This window comes from Phalacrocorax aristotelis, chromosome 21 (genome assembly GCF_949628215.1).
Source record: "Phalacrocorax aristotelis chromosome 21, bGulAri2.1, whole genome shotgun sequence".
Taxonomy (NCBI): Eukaryota; Metazoa; Chordata; class Aves; order Suliformes; family Phalacrocoracidae; genus Phalacrocorax; species Phalacrocorax aristotelis.
This window is the reverse complement of record NC_134296.1, coordinates 45173-54147: the sequence shown is the minus strand read 5'-3', so window position 1 is coordinate 54147 and position 8975 is coordinate 45173. Positions and strand designations below refer to the sequence as shown.

The following is an 8975-nucleotide window of genomic DNA, read 5'->3' as shown; positions in this document are numbered from 1 at the left end:
TTGGCCACCTGGGCACACTGCTGGCTCATGTTCAGCTGGCTGTCGACCAGCACCCCCAGGTCCTTCTGCACCAAGGCCTCTTTTCCCCACAAGCCCCAGTCCCAGCAGAGGGGGTACTTGGCAGATGACCCTGAAGGGCTGCCAGCTCTGCAGGGCAGAGAAACTGGGTCTTGCATACCTGGGATCCCTCCTCTGCTCCAGGCGGTGTCCATGGGCTGGCGATAGAAACCACTCAACCGCCAGGTCACCCTGGGGTGCACCACACTCAGCATGGAGTAATGAACCAATCTCCCAACTCCCACACTGCCCCTGCCCCACACTGGCCAGAGGATGCTGCCCAGGGCCCCCAGGATGGTGATGTCTGTGCCAGGGGTGCTGTGAAAGAATTCACCCTGGAAAGACAGCGATAGCTGCAGGACAGGCGGAGGGGAGAGGGAAAGGGATGCAGTGCCCCTGAGGAGGCAGCCCCAGCACGTAGGCTGCTTTAAGCCCTGCTCCTGCAGGACTCCCGGCCGCCAGGCTTTCCTGAAGGAAACACCCCCGGCTGTCAGGCTGCACCCTTGGGAATGCCCCCGCCTCTGGGCTCCAGCCTGTACCAAGGGGAGTGAGGAAGCCCTGGCATGTGGGATACCCTGGGACCTGCTCCTTCCTGGTCCCCCCAGCACTGCCCTCCAATGTGGGCTATGCCTGCTGCTGGGGCTGGGGGGAGCCCAGGTGTCCGGGCTGCATTAACCACCCCAGAGTCTCCCTGATCAGGCATGCTCCTGAAGAGCCAATCTTGCTGAATGGGCTCCTTATGCCACGGGCCCTGACAAACACAGCTTATCATTGATGCTGCAGGCACAGACATCCCTCCTCTTGCAGGGCAGCCCCGTCTCTGCAATTAGCTCTGAGTGGCTGCACAGGGACAAGCAGGCGCTTCAACATGTCCCTCTAAATGGCCGATCCTGATCAGGGACAGCGCTGCCTGGGCTGCGGACAAGGGCACTGAAGGGACACTGGGGAAAAGGGCCTTTGGTGAGCTGTGGCTGAGTCCCAGGCAGGGAGAGGGCTGGAGCCAGAGCCTTGTGGGGGGCAAGTCACTGGGACCCCCTAGCCAGAGGGGAGCTCTGCAGAATGGGACCCACGTTGTCTGGGCGCGGGTGGGGGCCGGGGAGCGGCAGGGTGAGGGAAAGACTGCTGTGGGAGGCGAGCGGCACTGGGAGATGGCAGTGCTGGGAGGTGAGGGGCACTGGGAGGTGGGGGGATCTGTCTTTGGGGGGCTGTTGGAGGGCGTTTTTCTGTTGGAGCAGCGCGTTGTCACCATAGGGTGTCCGGCTGTCAGGGGTGCTCTGTCCGCCCTCCCCTTGCAACCCCCAGGTGCCTGGGCCCTTCCATGGTGCAACCGCCCCATGCAGGAAGCTGGACTGATGTCGGGGAAAGTGGTTGGATCTGTGCCGGAGGCGGGGGCTACTCTGTGCCGAGGCTGGGCTTGTTGCCAGGGCTGGCGTCTCTGCCACGCCTGGCTTTGCCCTGGAGGCTCTCGGGGTGGGGAGCGGGGGAGCGAGGAGGAGTTCTGGGGGGGATAAATCTGCCCCTCACCTTCTCCAGCTTCACCCAGGACTTGCCACTCAGCAGAGGAAGATGAAGGCCGCAGTGCTCGGCATGGCCCTGCTCTTCACCATCCTGCTGTGCACCCCAGAAGATGCTCAGGTGAGTCCCCAATGCCACAGGGAGGGCTCAAGGCTGGGGATGGGTCTTGGCTGCAGAACATCAGCTCTCCTGCAGGGTGAAATTTGTAGCGGGGAGCACAAAAGCCCTTGACTTGGCCACTCCCTTTCCCAAGCCAGGGGCTGCTCCAGGCTGCCCTGCACCTCCAGCCCTGGGCAATGCAGCCTTCTCCCTCCCACAATCCCATCTCTTCCCTCCGCTTCCCCTGCAATTAAGCCTCTGATGCCCAGAGACCGGGTTCCTCACTGAATCGTCAGACCTCTCTCCTCCCCGGGAGGGGCCACCACAAACTCCTACAAGGGCCCACACCTGTTTCTCGTCTTGGTGCCCCACATCCCTCCCTTTTTGGCCTCCCCATCCCATCCTTTTGATTCCCTCACGCATCTCCTGCCCGGGATCCCTGCCGTGTCCTCTCTGGGGTCCCCAGATGCCCTCCCTTCAAGCGTTCCCGATGCCTTTCCTTCCGTCTGTCCCCTCAGTCCTTTGCCTTTCATCCAGTCCACTGCGGCACAGTCTCCAGATCCCCTTCCTTGAACCCCCACTGCCAAACATGCTCCCAGTCCCCTGGCTTCGGTCCTCTGCAGTCGTCTTCCTCCTGCCCCCTCCAACCACCGCACCTGAAGTCCCCGTATCCTCTCTGCTTGAATTCCCTCACTCGCATCCCATGCAGTCCTGTCCCTTCAACACCCCGGCCCAGTCCCTTGCGGTGCGCTAATTCACCCCAGCGCCCTGTCTCTGGGTCCCCCCCACCCCGTCCTCTTTGGAGGCCCTGAATTCCCCACGCTCTCCTTGTCTCCATCCCCACCCCTGGTCCTTGCATGAGCGGGTATCGTGGGTGAAGCTTAGAGGAATGGGGCTGGGGGGAGCAGAAGGGATTTTCCTGCTCACACCAGGGGGAAGCCCTTGGACTGGAGGGACTGGGGACACCTGTGCCCCACGCACAGCCCCACCAAGGCCCAATCCAGACCACCGCTTTGCTCTTTGTCCCTAGGCAATATTTGAAGCAAGTGGAAGTTATTGCGTGAACGTAAGTAGTGGGGTGAACCTGGAGGGCAATTTGGTCCTCCCATCCCATGCTGGGTCTGGGGACATCCCAGTGACCAGTGCGGCCTCATGGTCTCTTAACAGAGAAGACTCACGCTCGGGCGAGTGAAGAGGGCTGAGGTAGGTACCGCGAGTTCGGCTGGCCCCAGACCCTCCTCCCCTCGCCTCCTATGGCCACGACACTCCAGCGTGACCCAGTACACCCCAGGGCAACCCCAGAGAGCACCCTGCACCCCAGTGCTTGCCCAGGGAGGCCCCCTTCCCCAGGACCCCCCACTGCTTCCTGTGCGCACCATACAAAATCATGTACCCCGCTTTCCCCCGGCAGCACCCTCCCCAAAGACCCCATTGCTTTCCCCTGCCTCCCAGTACACCCCAGTGCACCCAAGCACATCCCTAACCCTCCCTTTCTCCCCAGCCCCCTGTGGCTGACAAGCAGGTGGAGCTTGTGCGCCAGAAACTTGTGGCTGCAGACGTTGATGTCTAGGTGAGCAGCATCAGGGCATCTCGAGCCCCACAAAGGATCCTGAGCCCTCAGGGGTGGGCAGAACTTGGGTAGGGGACAGGGAAACAGAGGGGACTGCCCAGGATCCATGTCCCAGGGTGAGCTGGACAGAGCTGGCCCCATGCCTTTCCTTGCACTCAGTGGGGCTCTATGGGCCCAGAGGGTTGCCGTGCAGGCCAGGCATACAGGCGCCATACAGACCCCCAGGATCACCATGAGGGCTGGGCTGGGCTCTGTGAGATTTAGGGGCATCCCGGGTTAATGACACATGGGGCACGGAGCTCCGGGTGCCACAGGGGTCTCAGGAAAGCCAAGACCCTGTCGTGGGTGTATTGCGGGCTGCAATTCCCTCCTCCTTCCCTAGGTCTCTGCAGAGAGAGACGATGGGGACAAGGCCCCTCTCATGTCCCGGCAGACACTGGGGGTCATATTTTGGACTCTGCCTTTCAGGACTGGAGCCAGTGGTGACACCCGTGTCCTGCCCCCCTCCTGCAGCATGCGGAGATGATTGTCCCTCGATGAGCCCACCTGATCCCCTGGGAGCCCTGGGCCCTTTCCCTCTCACAATCAATAAACCCCTTCAGTAAAGGAACGCTCTGCATGTGTGTGCGCGTCCGTGTCCGTGTTCCCGCTCCTCTGCCAGCACCTGGATGCCTGGGTCCTCTCTGGCCACACCACCGCAATGAGCAGAGGGGCTGAGGAGGCCCGGGTGCCTGGGGTGTCTCTGTAAAGGCGATCCCTTCCCACCCGCCGTGTGCCCCCAGAAAAGGGCAGATCAGGGCAAAGTGGAGTGTCCCCCTAGGAGGCTGGGAGAGGGGAAGGGCAGGTGGTGCCAGCCCTTGGGGCACCCGGTGTTTTAGAGGCACAGCGGGAAACAGGTTCTTACCGGGGCTCTGGCGAGCACCATCCCCAAACAGCACAGTCTGGTGTCAGGACAGGAGAGGAGCGTGGACAGGCAGCCTGGACCCCAGGGTCCTCTGCCCCACTCTGGGCCCACGAGCCTTCCTGGACCCCCAGCCCACACCCTTCACTGGGGCAACCCCCATCACCAGTCAGGAAGGCGTGTTGGGGCCACCGGACACTGCAGAGAATCCCCCAGGGACATGTGGCCCAGCTCAGTCACCATGGGAGTGGGAGAAGCAGGTTCCCTGGCGCTGAGCCCCTGTGGGTCTTCTCTGATGTCTCATAGTGGGGTTCGGCACCAGCTTCAGTTGGTACCTCCACAAAAAGCCCAGGCAGGTAGAAGCCGTGGTGATCTGGGGAGCTGGAAGTGGCTAACAGGGCCACACCTTCTGGTGCCAGGTACTGGGGTCAGACGGGGGGTGTGGGCACCCCTCCTCTGTGGTGTCAGCTACTGGAGTGCGTGGGGCCCCAGTGCAGCTACTGTAGTGTTTCGGGTCCCAGTGCAGCTACTTGGAGCGAGTGGGAGTCTTTAACTTCCAGCCACAGGAGTGGGAACGCTGTGTATCCTAAAACCACTATGGGAGGGAAAGGGAAAGGGAAAGGGAAGGGAAAGCAGTGGACAAGGAGGGGGAAGGGGCATGTGCTGTCAGGGCTGGCACTCACTGGGTCTCTCCCTCTAGTCCCAGAGGCAGCTATTCTCCCAGGGCTGTAGCATCCGCAAGCTGTTGAGCTCTACATGCAGGGAGAAGGCAGACAGATTCTGCAGGGCTTGTTCAGGCCAAACGGTCTTGGAGCTGCTGCTGCTGGAGATTCAGAGCTGTCTGTGCTGGGAAACCGGCCCTCGTGCCTAAGCCCAAGGCATGTCCTAGTGCTGCTGATCAGCCACACTTGACTCAGGGATGGGGCCTCGGCTTGAGCAGGCATTGGCCCTCAGTGAAAAGTGTCTTGGTGTCAACATGCCATGAGAGGCAGGACAGCCTCTTGCCTTTGGAGAGAGAAACAAACACTAGACGAGTCCTTTCTTCTTCAGCCACCTGCAACCCATCTTGAAACGCTTTCCCAGGGGCCAGTCCTGTCCTTGGGTGGGAGGAGAGCAGGGCAGGGCCCTGACTCCACAGGCTGCTGCTCTCCATCCCGCAAGGGTGGCCAGGAAAACCCTGCTTCCCGAGTGCTGGTGGGAGCAGGAGGACAGGCGATGCTGGGGAGGGCAGCCGCCCTCCCGCCTGCCCAGCTGAAGAAACAGCTTCCTCTGTCTCTTCCTCCTCCTTCCCAGATGGAATCTTTTCCACGCTGTCAGCCTGCCCCTTCCTGCTTCTCGGTCTGCACCAAGCGTCATGCCCTCAACCTTCAGCCATGCTCCCCCCAGGCTGAGACCCTCCTGCCTCCCATCTCCCCCTGCTCCAGCACACATAGCCCCACCTGTTCCCATGGTGCCTCCAGCTCGGGACACGTTTCAGTCTTTTGCCTAGGAATGCAGAGAAGCGCTTGGTGTCAGGACTGAGCATCAGCGCGGGCCCTCAGCCTGTCTCCTGCTCCTGTTGCACGAGAGCTGCTCTCCTGGCCGGTCTGAGTACCCCCCTTGGCCTGAGAGGTTCACTGCGGAGGGAGAGAGGGGTGTCCTGGGTCACCGCCCTGGTCGAGCTCCTCTTGGGAGAGCCATGTTCACCTGCAGGCGGATCCAGAGGAGGACCCGAGGGGCTACTCACAGCTGCGTGAACAGGATGTTCTCCTGCTGTGCAGGGCCAGGGGCCTGCGAGGGGCTGTGGCTGGGATGGACAGTGCAGGCTGGTGGGTAGCTAGCGTATGGGTTTGGGAACGGTTGAGGTGTTTGTGCTGTGAGCCCGTGGTCCAGTGCAGAGGGAACGGAGAACACAGAAGTCGTCTCGGTGTGATGTGCGTGAATGGCAAAGGAATGTGAATTTGGAGAGGAAAAATGCCTGCTCGTCTCTGGGCTGGGACTGCTCTGAAGTCGCAAAGTCATGACCTGTAGCTGTCCCTGCTAGACCCTGGGGAGTCACTGCTGACACCGCTATGCCACCTTGGCCCTTTCAGTGGGAAGGAGCTGATGCAGAGGGATGTTCACTGCGGGGTCTGTCCATGCTGTTTCACTCCCTACTGGTGCCCAGAGGAGAGCACGTATGGATTTCATCCAACACTGCAGCAGAGAGCAAAGGGGCCAAGAAAGTCTGCTCAGGAAGGTGCTGCGGAGGAGATGATCCTCCCCGGCAGGACCTGGGTCTGGGCAGCCAGGCAGAGGGGAGGGAGATGTTCAAGCTGCACAGCAGAATGGAACGTCAAGGGATGTCAGGAGCTGGCACTGCCTCCAGCAAATCCGTCCCAGGCCCCCCCCTGGGGACCCAGGGTCTCTGCCCAGGGTGGTTTGACACAGCTGGTTTGACCAGCAGCGAAGCTGAGCACGTATCCCAGAGACGCATAGATGCGCGCACAGACACATGCACAGGACACACAGACGGACAATCACACAGCCTGCCACAGCCAAGACACTGCCACCAGCAGCCCCCATGCACAGGACCCCCATCACACGTCTGCACCCACAGCCATGTTCCCTCCTCCGCTGCGACTGGCACAGACCGACGATCACTCGTGCAGGCACACGCGCGCACACTCGGGTCCCCCAAGCACTAGCATGGCCCCTCTGCTGCCCGCGACCCCTGCCTGGACCCCAGCCTTCTGACCCACCCCTGGGTCCCCAGGTCGATGGCTGGTCCAGCTCGGTGCTCACTACAAACATGCAGCACTCGCACAGCCATCCCACGGGCACCCCACACTCGCTGGTCCCCCCGAGGAGGACCAGCACCGACCCCTGCCCATCTGATTCCCCAGCCCAGATGCGAGTTCCCCCTGCTCCTGCCTGGTCCAGCCTGAAGTTTGCTGGTGAAAACCCACGCACATCCCACGCAGAGCCCATCTGGGGGGGGGATACAGACCCTCGTCCCCTCAGCAGGGGCAGCTCCAGTCACCAGCGCAGAACCCCTCACTCACCCTGTGAAGGGGAAACCCAAATTGCCACTGCCCAGCAAAGGCACCTGGTGACCAAGGAGTGATTTGGCAGGGAGGGCAGCAAGGGTTTAAGCTGGTGATGCCGTAAAAGTTGGTGAAAGAAACTCTTTAAGGCTCGTTCTTTAGAGTTTTAGAAAGTGGGCGTTTATTGCAGTACTGGGTACACAGGGGATCGCTCCACCTAATGTGCATGCCGGGTTCTTGTATTGCAGAGATTATATACTCAAAAAGTTTGCATAGTCATTAGATTTTGGGGAACGTATAATATTCATGCTACTCATTAATATATGCAAATGGCCTTGGCGCATGCGCAGTCGAGATCAGTGGCGGTCTTCCAAATTTCTTTGGTGGTCACCGATAGTCTTCCTCACCGTGTTCGCTAGTTGAACTCAATCTTCAAGCGTGCTCAGTACCCTTTTGGCTCGTTTTCAAGGTTATTCCATGTGCTTATTTTACAAAAATCTACTAATCAGGATTTATTTTTCCGTAACGCTAAATCACGTCAATTAGTAAGGAATGTATCCTACCAGGGTGCAGTGTTACATCGTACCCAGGATATATTGTCCAAGGACACAATACTTAAATCATGTCCATACTCCTCCTGCTGTCTAAAAATGTTTTCCTAACCTTATCTTGCTTGTAAATGTATCTCCTACCTATCATACTTGTAACTATAGTTTTGGTTATTTTGATTAGACAGGGACCAGATGTTCCATCTGGTATCAGTGATGCCCAGATGTCCTGCACATCCCCGATGTCCCATCTGGTGTCACTGGCAGGGAGCAGGGGCCCGCACAGAGAGACAAGCCGCAGGATGGAATCGCGAGGGTCCTGCAATGGCGGCGCCCTTGCCAGCAGAGCTGGGCTGGGGATGGACCCACGGCCAGCGCTCACAGGACAGGCACTGGCCCCAGCGTGGGGAAGGAACGGGCTCCTGCCCCGCAGGTGCCGAATCCCTCCAGAAGGGCTTGTGGCAGTAGGACTCTGCCCCAACGCATTCCTGTGTTTAAGCACAAAGGTCCGTTGAATTTGCCTCAAGGGGCACAGGAAAAACTCCCACACACTGGTCCCCCCTGTAGCTGGTTTTGAGGACACACACCGTTCCCGCCCCACTGGCTAGAGGCCCGGGCCCCCCCTGGGTCCAGTAGCAGCACTGGGACCCCCACTGGCTCCAGGACCTGACACCACAGAGCCCACGGTGCCCACACCCCTGCTCTCATTCCTGTTGCGGGCCCCAAATCCACGCACACTGCTCTTGGCAGCAGCTCACACTTAATCCTTGCAAAACAAATGCACGCACTCCCCTCCCCACAGCCCCCAAGAGAGTGAGTTACACGGAGCGAGCGTTAAGAGAGGATCTGTTACACTACTATTATTATTATTGCTATTACTCGTATTATTATTAGGGTTTATTTCCTTATTCTTATGAAGGTTAATGGGATCGCCAGGAGTGGTTAACACAATGGCCACGAGGTGACTGTCGGTATCTCCTGGAGCTTGTGCTTGCAAAGGACCCAAGGCCTTTGCCAGGCCAGGCCAAGGGCTCCCTTCCCCCGCCACTCTTCCACCAGTTTGCACAGTCCCACCCACCCCCTCCTACATCCCAGACCCTCCAGTTTGCATCCTGACTAAACCTGACCCGTTGCCAAGTCTGGCTTTGCCTGCAGCCCCTTGACAGCCCATCAGTCAGTGCCACTGCTGAGGTGTGGCCTCCTTACTGCCTCCCTTACCACTTGTGCTCAGGGCAGTGGCTCCGCACCTTCTTCCTGATGACTTCTTACTTTTCCTATTA

General features: G+C 59.7%; 1 long non-coding RNA gene across 2 annotated transcripts; it reads left to right on the top strand.

Annotated features, from left to right (window-relative positions):
• The first annotated feature begins 1601 nt into the window (after positions 1-1601).
• On the top strand, positions 1602-3851 carry LOC142067301 (uncharacterized). Of its 2 annotated transcripts, none has more exons than XR_012663967.1 (5): positions 1602-1692; positions 2702-2737; positions 2839-2874; positions 3173-3241; positions 3624-3703. It is a non-coding gene; the product is annotated as an uncharacterized LOC142067301 (long non-coding RNA). The 2 variants fall into 2 exon arrangements; XR_012663966.1 differs by lacking the exon at positions 3624-3703 and adding an exon at positions 3710-3851 and having other exon boundaries at positions 1603-1692.
• The last annotated feature ends 5124 nt before the right edge of the window (positions 3852-8975 follow it).